This window comes from Saimiri boliviensis, chromosome 10 (genome assembly GCF_048565385.1).
Source record: "Saimiri boliviensis isolate mSaiBol1 chromosome 10, mSaiBol1.pri, whole genome shotgun sequence".
Lineage (NCBI taxonomy): Eukaryota > Metazoa > Chordata > Mammalia > Primates > Cebidae > Saimiri > Saimiri boliviensis.
Window position 1 is genome coordinate 48,336,523 of NC_133458.1, and position 15,776 is coordinate 48,352,298.

The 15,776-nt window shown below is 36.4% G+C and overlaps 1 protein-coding gene across 36 annotated transcripts in view; it reads left to right on the plus strand.

Annotated features, from left to right (window-relative positions):
- NRCAM (neuronal cell adhesion molecule) overlaps positions 1–15,776 on the plus strand; it is a 325,308-nt gene that overhangs the window by 132,562 nt on the left and 176,970 nt on the right. Inside the window, exon 1 of one of the 36 annotated variants that reach the window (XM_074379226.1) lies at positions 5,719–7,249. The exons of 32 other annotated variants lie outside the window; for them this stretch is intronic. The gene's annotated coding sequence lies outside the window, so the exon portion shown is untranslated. Of the gene's footprint in view, positions 1–5,718; positions 7,250–15,776 lie in introns of those variants that run through there. 3 more of the 36 variants (XM_074379237.1, XM_074379239.1, XM_074379236.1) reach the window with 3 other exon arrangements.

A 15,776-nucleotide genomic window follows, 5' to 3' on the forward strand; every position in this document is an offset into this window, starting at 1 on the left:
ATATATTACTATGAGATATATTACTACTGTTATGGCCATTTATAAATGGGTAAAATTAGTTTTGAAGATATATTTCTTTGAGATATATTTCTATGAGATTTATTACTAGTATTATGGCCGTTTATCAATGGATAAAATTAGTTTTGAAGAGGCAAAACATCTAAGGTCACAAATTAGTAAGGGGACAGAGCTGGCATGTGAACCCAGGATTTCTAACCACTATAGGGTCAGATCCCCAGAACTCTTAACCATCATTCCCCCCTGTATGAATATATAGAAGAAATGAGCTAAGAAGGAAATACAAACATAATAATAAGTGGGGGATAAAATAGTTCTGGGGGAGGCCGGGCGCGGTGGCTCAAGCCTGTAATCCCAGCACTTTGGGAGGCCGAGGCGGGTGGATCACGAGGTCGAGAGATCGAGACCATCCTGGTCAACATGGTGAAACCCCGTCTCTACTAAAAAATACAAAAAATTAGCTGGGCATGGTGGCACGTGCCTGTGATCTCAGCTACTCAGGAGGCTGAGGCAGGAGAATTGCCTGAACCCAGGAGGCGGAGGTTGCGGTGAGCTGAGATCGCGCCATTGCACTCCAGCCTGGGCAACAAGAGCGAAACTCCGTCTCAAAAAATAAATAAATAAATAAAAATAAAAAAAACAAAAAATACTTCTGGGGGAAAAGATAAATTGTGACAGATGGATTGGTAGAAATGTTGGAATGAATGAAAGACTATTAAAAGAAAGACAGGATGCATAAAAAAGAAGAAGTAGTAACGTGGAGAGAAGGTCATATAGCCAAGAACTAATTATTCACACTCATCAGAATGTGAGGAGGTTAATTTAATGACTATGTTTCCTTAAATTGTATGTAATTTTGTGTAAAAATTATATGCAAGAAGGTATAGCTGTATATCACATCACAGACTCACTGGTTGACCTCACAGTTAATAGTTAACTAGTTTGTGCAAAGTGCAAGACTTGGCATTGCAGTTACAGAAATACTTTATAGCTCAAGTTGGGAAGAAGAGAGAATTGCATTTTTTAAAAGCTAAACTATAAACAATGTGGTAAATGTACAATAATAAGCACTAGGTGATAGGGTCTCAGAACAGAAGGGCAGCTCCCTGATTGCCATGTCCCTCAGCTAAATCGTCATGAGGCAAATAACTTGATGTTGGTGTTAAAGAAAAAGAGGGATCTGAACAGAGTGAGAGGAGTGAGGAACACATTCCAAGAACAGTGTCTGCAAACAGAGAAAACAGGTGGAATGGGCCTGGTATGTTAAGGGTGGGTACCATAGACCTGTTGAGCTGGAACAGCCTAAGACTCATGGAAGATAAACTCAGAGTATTAGGTAGGAACTGGATTGTAAAGGATTTTGAATAATAGACCAAGGATTTTATTCTGTAGGCAATGAAAATCTAACACGTGGGTAATAGATGCAGTTGGTGTTTGGGAAGGTTACCATGTCTTATATCTGTTGAACTGTTTGAAATATCTTAAGGTAATTTCCAGTTCTGCGGCGTGTAAAGGTGATCACATGTACTTCTGGTTGTGCTATAAATAACAATGCCACCATTTAAAAAATGTGGAATGGCACATCCATAAACATGTTTCTACTTCTATTTTTTAAGGAAAGTGTTCAAAAAAAATCTTGATGTTGTGATAAAAATTGTAGCACAGCATTTCACTGGCATGTTGTATGTTAACTTGAAATTATTCTGAATATTATTAGCAATATGAAAAATATGAAGTGTTGACTTCAAAAATTAAAAATTTAAGATTGCAACTTCTTTGAAATTATGAGGACACACACGAACACACACACACACACACAAACACACACACACGCACAGATACATACATTCAAACAAGAACTGTAAGGGAAGCCTGATAAAATAAAGATGGGGGTTTGTGAGGAATGTTATTATTTCCCATAGTGTTGTCTAAGGTAAAGAAAGATGAGTGATGAATAGGATAAATTGTAGCAGAAGGAGTAAAGTGAGTTAAAAGAGTTGCATTGATCTTTTAGGAACTCTTAACCTGGGTTGTTGAACCTTCTATTGTATGAACAATAGGTGTTTAGGGGTTTCTGAATTTATTGAGTTACGGTTCCATATCTTTTGAAAGATTCTAACCTAATGATCAGACAATTAAAAATATATCAGAGTGCCTGGTTTTTAATGTGTCCCCAAAACATCAATTTAACAACTATAATGAAAGATAATTTGTTTTTTATTTTTCTAGGAACAGGTGGTAAACTTTACAGTTTAGAAAATACTTGAAAATATCTGATTAAAAAGATATCTTCCAGCTAGGATGATTTTAGTGAGTTTTGTTAAAATAGAATTATGAAGCCTTTTTCTATTTTAGTTCTACAAATGAATTGCTTCTGCATTATTCAAATATGGGGCTAGATGTTAGCAGTAAAGTTATTTTAAAAATAAACTTATATGTAGTATATTCTTACACAGAGATATATTCTGGAAAGAATGATTCCAGAAAGGGTGCGTGTATGTGTGTTTTAATATATGATAAGAAAGAGGTAGGAAAAATTACCTCAGTACTTGAGCACACTTCAGCAATGTGTGGCTGTTTGGGAGATTATTGCTATAGCAACAGAAACTTAGAGAAAATGGTAATAAGTCTTGTTTTACAACTGGTGTTAGAAATGGAACTTATTTGTTCTGGGAACACTGGTTGTATTTCTCTTAAGTAATTGGACGTTACTGGAGCTGGGCAGTCCCAGGGAAGTAGTTAGGTTGAATCATATGAAATTGCTAATATTTGACTTTTTTTGACCTCCAAAACAGCAATTTCATAGATTTGATCCTTAATATGTTTTCTATTTCTTACAACTTTCTTTTTCTCCCTTCTTATTTCTATCTCTTGGTATATCCTTCCAAATTTCAGTTATGATTACATTATTTATTCTATTCTTTGAATTGTTTGATACATTTTCATGTATACTAAGGTAATTCTCACTAAGATGACTTTAAAGGCAATGCTGCAATTAGACATATGTTTTGAATAAGATTTATGTTATATTGACACATCCCATGTCTACATTGTCATGATACATATATTAGTAGCTGTAAAGAAGCTCTATTTAAAGTGTTGCAAATATATAGTACATGAGAAATTCTGGTTTGTTTCATTTTTTTTTAAAGTCATCCAGCATTTTGACTACTTTCATTCACAGGTATTCTTTTTTTAAGGAATCATTCTTAGTTATCACAAAACCACAGTTCTTCTGTAAAAGCAGTGGTTTGGAAAACCCGTATATACTCTAAACAAGGTGGGACATGAGTGGTAAGGAGATGGTGATTGAAAGAACAAGAAGGAGTGAGCTGAGAATTAATGAATGTGAGATGACTGTCTTCACACACACACACAAAAAGCAAATTTCAATCTTGATGTTTTGATAGTGCCCAGATTCAGAGAGTAACTCAGTCTCTACTATGCTCTCGAAATATTGAAAAATGTACCAATTTGCATCAAAAACATTTTTTTCAGTCTTTCCCCTTAACTCAGCATTATGATGCCTTTCTAGAATTTTGGCATTTTGCCTATCAGTAAATTATGAAAAAGCAATAGGATGTCAGTCTGCTGTGCCGTCAAATTATCTGTGGGGTTCCTGGGTCTCTGTACAGTATTTACAGAAACAGATGACTCCTGTGGCACTTTCACCAAATGACATGACACTTAACTTCTCTCCACTATGCAGATCTGCAATGTTGAGAAACATTCTTTGATGACTGTGAGCTTCTGGGTGTAACATAGCATTTCAGGATAGAGGAAATAAATGTTTGGTGAATTCATTCCCCCCCACCCCCAGCTTATGGGCTACTTTAACAAAAACTTTATCTCATGTTCAGCCAGCTAGCTGACATTCTTTTTACTTCCTGTAGAAGAATTTCAAAAGAAAAGCATCAGTCATTTCTGTGCTAGGAGAACGTATAAAGACATTGCAGGAAAAAACTGGCAATGAATGTGAACTGGGACAATTATAACGGCCTGCTAAATAATGCCAAAAATAAATATCATGAAGGTAAACTAGCTCAGAGTAGAACTCTTTCATTCTGGATGAAATCCTGAAAGAATCATCTACTCATCTTTTTATTCATAGATGGTATCTGTTTTATTTTTATTATCCTGATTTTACACGTAAGGAAACTGAGGCACATGGGTGAATATACCACACATGCATTACAATGTTTAGAACTATAACATTGGCATAGAAAGTACTTTATTAAAAGTTGAACATTTCTGATTATATCTATTTTTTTTAATTTAGAGATGGAGTCTCACTCTGTTGCCCAGGATGGAGTGCAGTGGTCCAGGCACAGTTCACTGCAGCCTTGACCTTTTGGGCTCAAGTGACCCTCCTACTGTAGCCTCCCGAGTAGCTGGTACTATTACAGATGTGCCCCATTACATCCAGCTAATTTTTTTTTTTAATGTAGAGACAAGGTCTCAGTGTGTTGCCCAGGCTGGTCTTGAACCACTGGGCTCAAGCAGTCTTTCTGGCTTGCCCTCCCAAAGTATTGGGATTACAGGTGTGAGCTACCATGTCCAGCTTGTATCTACTTTAATCAAAATTTATATATATATATATATATATATTTAGCTTTAAATGAAAAAAAATATTTCTGTGAAAAAGTACATCTAATATGTTTCATGTGCTTAAAATGGATACTAAATTATATTACGTAGAAAATTAGTTACATTCCAGTAATGGATAGGTCTAGACAATCTGAGAGATTGAGGGAAGCAGAAAGCAGTGTGTACATTTGGGTGCCATGAGTCACCTCCATGGGCCCCTAAAGTGGAACTACCTCTTTCAGAGTGTGTTAAACTGGATGACAAAAGATAATAACCTGATAAGGTTAAAATGAAATACCTCAAATGACATTTTGGAAGACAGTTGGTTTTGTGGAAGGAGTAATCATTGTTAGGTCAATTAGTTCAAAGGACCTCATTCTACATGGCAGTCCCAGGAGTCCTGTTTTGGTAGAATAGTATCCGTTCTTGTCATAAGATGACAGATTCAGTGATAGATTGTGAGGAGCCTTTTAAACCCAGTACCTCTCTTTACCAAAAATTGTCTTGAGTAGCCCAGTGAGTAACCACTGCTGCAAAGTAACAGGCACAGTGGGAGCCATAGCGAGACAGGGGCCTGCAGAAGCATTTCGTGTTTAATGGATCTGGGACTGTAGTGAAGCAGTGTGCTGAAATAATTCTGATTAGGCTCGGTCAGGCAAGCTGCATAATCAAGACTCGTCTCTCCTCCATTCAGCCCTTACTGTTCAGAGCACAATCACAGTTTAAAGCACCACTTTAAGTAGTTCTTCCACTGTTCTTTAAAATGCAACCTTCTTTCAATTGGTGTGTGAGCCTTTTTTATACCTGTGGGAATAGCTAACTAGGAAAAGAAAAGGTTATGTTAACATATTAATAGGAAAACATGGGCAAATTCTTCTTTCCAATGGAAATGCATATTTAAATATTATAAATGCACTTAAAGAAATGATTGGAAAATACCAAAAGGGGTAACACTATAAATCATACTGTCTAGCCTGATTTCTGTTATCAGTAGTATGTGTTGTATCAGTGACTAGGCAGCTGATTATTTTCTGTTTCCTATCAGCTGGTACCACTAGTAACACATATACATAGCAGTAGATATATAATCAAGAGGAAATAAGTTGAAAGACTTCCCTCTCTACTTCGTTTATCTTTTGAAAGAATGAAAATAAATCAGAAAATTATTTCTATTTTTCAAGTTTTTATTAGCTAAGTCGAAGCTCTTTGGGAGATATTAAGCAGAGAAATGGATGTGCAGAGATAGGAGCCAGTCGGGATTCTCTGATGTCTCTACTTGGTTGGGTTTCAGAGGTCATGTGATTACAGTCATTGTTGATCTCTCTGACAATATGCTTTGAAGGAGATTAGGTTACATGTTGATTGTGCTTTTGTGAAGAAGGGCATTATTCTAAGCAGATCTTTAAGAAATACTGAAAAGAGCTTCAAAGAAATATATTCACCCATTGTTCACACAACAGTCACTGTAGTAAATGCAGAACAGATTTTCAGGTTTGCTCTTAGGAAGTGAATAAGTTTAACTGAAAATACAGTAAATGGACACTTTCAAAACTTGAATCATAGCTAGTGAATGACTTATAAACCTGTTTCTCTTGAAGTTTTTCCAGAGAACCTTAAAGCTTAAAAAGCAATCATTAGAAGTTTAAGTAAAATAAGTGGTTAAGGATTTGTGGCAGCTCCAACAATGAGGTCCTACTGGACATAATACGTTTTAGATATACCTTCTATTGCTTTTTAAAGGTCTTATCATGAAATATAATCCTATTGTATTTAGCACTCTAATGAAAATACCAGCTCACTACTCATTATTTATTTGTGTACTTATGTGCCAATAGCATCTGACTTAGAAGAAAAATAATAAGCAACATTTTAAAATTCTTACAGCTTGGATGGGTGAATACTCATGACAGTGGGTACTAGAGAAGCCTAAGAGAGGAGTGAAATTCAGAAATCAATAGGTAGGGGGAAAGAAACAAAGAAAAACAGTTACATTTATTTTTACTGAGATCTTAAATTAACTGAATCAAATAGAGTTTCTAGGCTACCATGAAAGAAAAGTCAGAAATGACAGTTGTGAGTCATTGAACAGCAGGTTCTACCATCTATGTGATGTAGGTTCTGAGGCTGAAATAAAGAAGCCAATCTCAGCAGTTATTGTGTGTTGTCAAAAGGAATAGAAACCCAGATAGGCATTCTAAAATGTTATTTTGAGTTAGTACAAGATTTAAAAAGAAAGAAGAAACTATGTAACACCCTTATAATTTTCCCTTCATAAGTGAAAATATGGCAGTTACTTTCTTGAAGCAAGATTACCAAATCATAACCTATTGTGTATTTTGCTAAATCATTTTGAGCAACCGAACAGATTTTTCTTGCTTCTAAATGGATACGAAGAAATGTTTAACCCCCATTGTATTGCCACAAAGCCAGGCTGATCACCCTGGGAGGCCTGGGAGGTCTGAGCAGCTTTGGATTGGCTGTCAGGAGCAGGACTTTAACATTTTACTGCACATGGGCCAGCCACAGCAGGGTTCAATTGCCAGTGCTTTTATCTGCAGAAATGTGCTGGGATGGGCACTTTGTTGAAAATTTCCCTTTGCTACTGGAAGGAAATGGAAAGCACTAAGATAACTTCATTTGTAAGGTAATATCTGTGCTTGTTTATGTACTTTATGGGAAGTAATATTTGACAGTTCTGGGATCAGTTGATTTTTGTTCCTGCTCTCAGGTATCCTTTTAATGATTTGTTTAAAACTGAAGCCCAAATTAGAATTGTATTGTTATAATTGAATTGTAATGTTATAGGCGTATTCCACCTATAACAGCTTGTCTGAAGCTTGATATTCTCTGTTCATTGATTTGGTTTTATTTCATGTGCCATTGGTTAGTGGAGTTTGTTTCACGTAGCTTGTTTAACACTTAAAAGAAGAGCTTTGGCAGGGCATCTGACAGACATGGTTTGACTATTTTTAGTAGCAAAATGTGAACATTATGTAAAGAAAAATTAAGTGCTAGTATGTTTGTCATTAGGGTACATCTACAGCCGTGTTAAGGTGTAATTTTAATGCTTTTGTCATTCTTTGTGTGGATATTTGCTTTTAATGGTCTCACAGACCATTTTCATATTACCTTAAGACAATTTTCTAATTAGGCCATATTCTCCCTTGTTTTCTGCGTGCCTGATGTTTTTAAGGATATTATAACACTTTTTTGTGTGCAAAGTATAGCATAAACTTTACTCATGTGCCTTTTTTATTAAACGCAGAACCTATCGTCATTCCCTCTGCACTATCTTGAGAGTTTTCTTTAGTTTTTTTTTTTTTTATTGATTCTCCTGTGTTCCAGAGAGTTCAGTAGTCAAGAGGATGAGAAAAGGTGGATTAAGAGCACATTTTTTAAAAAAAATCATAATTGGATGTGTTAGCTTTAGCTCTTGAAATATCTTCAAAGACCGTCTGTAAGATTATATTCCGTGCTTCTCAGTTCTTTGAACCTCATAAAATGAAACATGGTGTGGTTATACCTAATGCAACCAAGCTAATATCTTGAAATGAAAGTTTTGCATCTTTAGAAACACCCCTTAAAATACTCTTTATCTGACTTTTATTACAGCGGACATGAAACAAGTGCATTAAAGGCACTCTGCTGTTTTCCTGGGAAAGATTTTCTATTTCTGTTCAGATTTTCCGTGAACAATAACAAAATCTGATGAAAGTCACCAGAAAAATAACTTACGTTTGTACATAGTGCTTTATAGTTTGCACTATTCGGTTCGATCATCTTAACCATCCTCTGCAAAGAGAGCAGGTCTTATTAGCCACATTTTAAAGATGAGATAAGTGATATTTAGAGAGACTAGCATGAGCAGCGTGCCTCAAGCTACCCAGCTAGAAATAGGCAGAGCTGAATTCCCACCCAGGCATTCGAACCAGTGCCCTTTCCAAAATGCTGTGTTGGCTCCATGTGCTGGATGTTTGCTTTAAAGATTAGACTGTTTGAACTAAGCCTCTTAATAGGAAGGCTCTGGCAACAGCTGGTGTTAGGTAGATTAAAAATAAAATCAAAGACTGTTTGGTTGGAAAGTAGAATAATCAAGAGAGTGAGGGAGAAGGGAGAAAGATACCAAAATAACCTAGTGCTGTTTAGAGGAGTGCAGGATAAGGGCAGCATGATACATGGGTTTTATGATTGCCTCTTTCCTTAAAAAGGGTTCCTATCCCTCAGGGCTGCTTTCCCTTGTCCCTGGTCTCTTTTGAGAAATTTGCTATGCATCATCACCACAGGCCACTGTGAATTATGAATAGAAATCTAGGGCACTTTCCCCAAACTTAATATCTATATTTCATGTCCAGAAAATAAAGGATCAAATCTGTAAACCTTCCCTTTATAATATATATGGCCTAGGTCTCATGTTTATTCACACAGTATTGAGAATAATATTTATTTCTGCTATTGAGTTACATTGACTTGTCATGTCTTCCTTCTTTTCATTCTCAATTTTCTTGCTCTTCAAATGACTATGTTTTTTAGTTTAACTCTGCTGCTTTGTCAACTCAGTTCTCTAAATTTCCTGATTATACTCTGATTTTCATGGTTTCTTTCCATTTTTCTCAGGAAATCTTACTAGAGATACTGTATTGTGTAATACTTAGCCTTACCCTGAAGTTCAAGTGAAAACTGAAATGCTTTTTGAACCCTGGCCCCAGTTGAAATACTTACTGCCATGTCACTGATATAAATAAGGTTGTAAGAATACTCTCTTACTTGGTTCTTTCTTCAGTATTCAAAACGTCTTTATAACTGGTAAATTCTTATTCACTTCAGTTGTCTTTGATAGCAGTGTACCTCTCAAACCAGTTCTGTTCATCCTGTTATATATGATTTTTTGAATCAAAAAATAGAATTATATGTATTATATGTATCTTTTTATATTAACTTTTTATGTCTTATTGAATACAAAATATGTGTAAATGTAGATTTACACATACATTTGATGATTTTTAAATTAACATTTATTAGTTTTTCTATTGAAGATTACAAAAAAAGTTTAAAATAATCACATACTCAGCACTCAGATACATTATTCTGAGTGATGATAAAAATATTCTAAAGATTTAAAGATTGACTAGTATATAAAACTATAAAATTGTATGTAAATATCTCCCCCTCAAATTATTTTCCCCAGGGTAAATGCTCTTATTCATCTTTTGTACATCTTGCCACAGATACGTTCTATGCATCTAGTGGCCAAAACTGATTTTTTCAAATATATGATTTCAAGTCAACTCTATTATCTGATCACTTTGTGAAATTAATTCACTAATTCAACAAATATTTGCTAATGCTCTGTGTTAGGTATTGTTCCTAGGCACAGGGGATACAGCATGAACAAAACAGACAAAAATCCCTGCTTTCATAAATCCTCCATTCTGGCACATGAGATTTAAAAAAAAAATGAATCAATAAGACATGCAGTAGGTTAGATAGTGGTTAAGTGTTAAGGAGAAAAATAAAGCAGAGAATGGAGGTGGGGCATCTGATGTAGGTTACCTTTTTTGACAAGGCAGCCAAAGAAGTCTCCAAAGGGATGACATAAAATAAAAGCCCTGATGATGATGGGGCAAGCAATGTAGATACTGGGAATAATTGAAGCAACAGATTGGAACTCCAAGATCCAGGAAGAAAAAAAAATCTTTTTTAAATGTCGAAAGGTAGGTTTTTTTAATGAGTTGCCCAAGATGAAGGAAAGAGAGATAATTCATTCAGAGTAGTAATGCCTTAATAAGGATCATATGCCACTTCATTTATAGAATGAAAGTTCTTATTCTTAATTATTCTGCAAATAAGGAAACCCAGATCACGAGTGAGATTACTTCCACCTACCTAGAGAAGACACTGTGGTAATCCGGGAACTTTCTGGTTACACATTTTTTGTCCTCCATTGGTTCTGAAGTTGCCAAACTTTTTTTTTTTTTCTAGATTAGTTGAAAAGACTAATGTGTTTTCTTTCTTTTCCCACAAGAGCCATTTCCAGAATCTTCCCTTTGAGTAGTAGCCCTTGCCACCACCTTTCTAGAGAACATGGAATTATGCTTGAATGCAGCCACCTCCTTTCTATTTGGTGAAGGGAGTGTCCATTCCTATTGTTTTTAAGTAATCAGGGCCTCAAGGTACATAGGTTTGCCTGGCACATGGTGTCTAATTACACTGGACATAGCTAAAGCTGAAAAAAAAGTACAGTATCAAATATTGCACAAACAGGAATTAAAAGTCAGTGAGCATTTCTTTGGCTACTGTGGAAATCAGAGCATATGGAAGCAGGTTGATAATTTGCTTCAAAATGGTTTTGTGTACAGCTATTGGGACTTAATTAACTCGAAATACAAACAGATTTTGTAGACATTATTGAAAGTGGAAGCTGTTGGGCTCATCCCAGTCTTCTAAACCTCATCGGGTTCCTCCTCACCACCCAGCCCCCAACTGGACAGGGAGGCTTCCACGTTGCCCTCATCCATTCTGTGATGCAGAGCCTGTTGAAGAAAAGCAGGTGTCTTTACTGAGAACTTCAAGAGAATCCTGTCAAGTCATTTGTGGTTTTGAAGCCCAGATTACTTGCTGATTTGACTACACCCAAATTTGGCATGTTTGAACCCTTTAAAAATTAGCCATTGTAACCCAGGGAGGGGAACATCACACACTGGAGCCTGTGGTTGCAGGGGGGTGGGAGTCTAGAGGAGGGATAACAGGGGGTGGGGGAATAGGGGAGGGGAAGCATTAGGAGAGGTACCTAAAGTAGATGATGGATAGGGTGATGGATGTGGCAAACCACCATGGCACGTGTATACCTGTGTGATAAACCTGCACTCTCTGCACATGTACCCCAGTGCTTAAAGTATAATAATATTAATAATAAAACACATTTAAAAATTATCCAGTGTGAAGACAAGCATTATTATTGACAGGGAGGAATTGGGAAGGAAAGCCTTTAAAGGGAAAAAATTTCCTTAGGGAATGAAGTAATTCGAGAAACCACAGCTAGATAGAGAGGAAGGGTGTGTTTAATAATTGAAAGCATGAAATTTTATGCATGCACCCCACAGGATCATGCCACTAACCTCTGCTTTGGACTGTTGTAAGAGCCTTTTATGTGACCTTCCTGTCTCAATCTTCCTCCCCTTCAGCCTATTCTCAACACAGCCTACTCCACCCTTCAAAACGGAAGTCAGGTCACATCACTCCCCTGCTCAGGACTCCTCCAGGGCTTCCCATTTCACTGAGTGAAAGCCAGAGGTCTTGCCCTGGATCATGTGGTGCCCCATTCCGTCTCTGACTTCATCTCCCACTGTTCTCCCGCTTGCTGCTCATCTCAGTCACCTGGCCTGCTTGCTATTCTAAGACAGGCAAAGAGATTCCTACCTTACGGGCTTTGGATTTGCCCAGAACTTTCACCCTACATGCAAGCGCTTTCCCAGTGGCTCTCACACTCACGGCACTCAAGTCTCTACTCAAATTACACCGTCCAACAAGGTTTCTTCCCTGACCATTGTACTTAAAATTGCAGCCCCTCTCCATTGTTGCACTCTGTTTTCTAACCATACTTGATTTTTTATAACCTAAAACACAATATTTGTATACTTATTTTAATTACTATTTATCTTCACCCACTAGAATATAAGCTATTGAGTGCAGGGATTTCTGCCTGTATTATTTAATACTATCTCCAGCACCTAGGACAGTGCCTGGTACATAGGACAGTGCCTGGTGCATAATAGGTACTCAGAAACTATTTGCCAAATAAGGAACGGCTAGTGCAAATTTAAGTGGGAAAAAGAACTTGCTTTCTCTAAGAGTAATAAAAGCCTGGACATTGCACAATAAAAATAAAATTCTTAAAATGAAAGAGATTTGGTGTACACACAGCTTATTACTTACAGGCATGTTTCCTGGGTGTGCTGGATAGTTGATTCAAAAGGATAGGCCTTGGATACCTTCAATTTCATGCTTAAATGCAAATGATGCTGGGAATTGCAATGAAAATGATGAAAAAAAGTGGAAACTGGTGGAATTAAAATTGGTTGTTTTGCTTCCAAAGTAACAATTTTCAAAGCAGAGGAATTGAATAGCAAATACATTAACAAAAACAATGTCTCTGAAAATGCAAACTTCATTCACATTCTGATCTGTGCAATTTTTCAAGCTCAGTGATCCAAGGTCAGAGGGCACTTGTATTAGCATAGACCTCGCTTTGTTAACTCACCTCTGACTAAAACCTCTGAATTCCAATGACAATAAAACCAAGCTCTCATAACACCGGTAACATTTATACAGCACTTAGGCAATTCCTAAATGAATTGTCCCCAGAGACCTTGAGAGATAGGTCAGGATTATTAACCCCATTTTGTACACAAAGAGGAAGTAATTTGCTTAATGTCATCTGGTAAGCTATTTAATTCATAATTTGATTGCTTTATTTATAATAATGGCTTGTATCATACAGGCCATGTTACATTAAAGATGGCCTCTTTAAATGGACAGCTTTATATTTGAACTTAACTATAGTTAGCAATCTGCAACTGATAATATTCCAGATCTCTTTAAGATCAGTGTTTCATGATCTTAAAATGGGAGACTGATTTAGAGAATTGAGTGATCGGAGACTCCCAAAGCCATTGTGATATTGATCAATGTTAGGCCACTCTCTTCAGATTTGACACTTTTGAGATATCTATAATGGCAGGCTTAGGTGTGATTGGGAAGCCTCCCAAACCATAATTTAAATCTTTTAGAATTCCATTGCCTTTTTTGTGCTCATAATGTTCCATTTGGTTCAAAAAATCAGTGTAACTATAACTGAAAATCAGTGGGTGCACAGACAACTAAGAACTAGAGACAAAGTCCTCGTTAGGAGGTCCAAGTCCCAACCAATAGGAAACGTGGGGTAAACATCACAGAAGCCACATCACAGTCGTATTTGGAACCCACTTAATTTTGTTTCTGTTGTGGTTCATTCCTTTTTCTTTCCAGAACAGTACTATGAAAAGACCTCAGATTCAGTTCAATGAACTTGTCAAATATTCAGGAAGTTGTGAGGAAATATAAAAGTGAGGGGACTACTTGTAAGTTCGTTCATGCCTGTATCAAGGGAAGACTAGAAAACTAGAACATCTAAAAAGAATTTTGAACCAAAAATGACTTGCCAGCTTTGAAAAAAAAAAAAAGAAAGAAGAAATGTCTAGTCTTTATCCAACTGTTTGGAAGTTTCTCAAAACCTCATCTCATTTCATCTTTATAATTAGATTTATTTACTGCCAACAGCAACAAAAAAAGATGCACAGCCAAATTATAATTTTAATTTTTTTAAAAAATTCTTTCTCTCCTTCCTTTTAAGGAAATGCATTTATTCTCCTTCACTGTTCCTGAATCTGATTTACTCTATTTTTATGCCTGTCTTTACATCTGGTTTATTATTTGTAACACCTGCTAGGATATGAGCTACAGTTTTTATACCAATGGCCAAATTAATTGGGCATATAAAATTTGTTCGGAAGAATTTTGCACATGAAATTTTTAAAAGATTTTGCATGCAGTTACATTAAAATTGGTCAGACCAAAGTGTAAATGGATACAGCAATAAAATTACTAGGTCTTAAATCGAACCAGATTAAAATGTAAAGTTAAGATCTTTGTGAACCTCTGTCTCAAAAACTGATGGTTGTAGAGGCCTCTTTGCAAGTAGGTCTTAGTTCCTAGGACTATAAAAATAAGGAGACTTTTGTAGGTGATATGGCTTGTATGTTTTGCTCCCCCTAAATCTCATGTTGAAATGTGATCCCCAGGGTTGGAGGTAGGTCCTAGTGGGAGATGTTTGGCTCATGGGGGTGGATCTGTCATAAATGTCTTGGTGCCTTCTTTGTGATAATGAATTACTGTGAGATCTGATTGTTTCAAAGCATCTGAGACCTACCCTACCCTCTCTCACTCACTATCTCGCCAGGTGACACACTGGTTCCTCTTCTTGTGCCATAATTGTAAGCTTCCTGTACAGCCTATAGAACCATGAGCCAAGAATAAACTTCTTTTCTTCATAAATTATCCAGTCTCAGGTATTCCTTTATAGCAACAGAAACAAACTAGTAGGTTATAACACAGTAGGTTATAATAAAACGTGGCTAAAGCATCCTAGGGGACATTTCTCTGGCTAAACACATTGCATTCTTAATGTAGTGCAAGCAGAAAAATGAGTTGACAGATTTTAATTGTATAAATGACAATTTGGTTAAAAGATGAATTATGTAAATTATATGAGCCAAACCTATACAACTTTTCTGAATTTGAATGATAGTCTAGAGCTGTACTGTGTTGTTTAGGGGTCACATTAGTTTACTGTGCAAGTGAAAGTTTGATGTTTCCTGTCCGTGTTTTTATCCAGAATCTGAAATGCACAGAAATGTCTGTCATGTACTTATCAAGTATTTACATCTTTGTAAATTAACATAGTGAGCAACCTGATTGTATGCAAAGCATAGAATTTTTCTTACTGCCTTATATATTTTCTCTTAGCACACAGTATTATGCTGGTCTGAATTATTTGCCCCACTCAACAGTATATATATTACATTGATCATCATATTTTAAGGGAAGAAATGTTGTACAGTGTTTGATTCTTTGTTCAAGTTCTTAGATATTAATTAAATTTGTACAGTTAGTTAAGTTTCTCTTGCCATTTTATGTGTCAATGAGACATGCCTAAGTAATCATATTTTATGAAGTTTAATATAATTTATTTAATTAAATAGTTTCCCAGTTTTGTTTTTAAAATACTCCCTTTTTTCCTTTTTTTTTGAGACAGAGTTTAGCTTTGTCACCCAGGCTGTAGTGCAGTGATGTGATTTTGGCTCACTGCCACCTCCACCTCCTAGTTCAAGTGATTCTTGTGCCTCAGACTCCCAAGTAGCTGTGATTATAGGTACCTGCCAGCACCCCTGGCTAATTTTTGTGTTTTCAGTAGAGACAGGGTTTCACCATGTTGTCCAGGCTGGTCTCAGACTCCTGACCTCAGGTGATCCACCCTGCTTGGCCTCCCAAAGTGCTGGGATTACAGGTGTGAGCCACCATGCCCAGCCTAAAATATTCACTTTTAAACAGTATTAATCAGGTGTGGGCAACTTAAT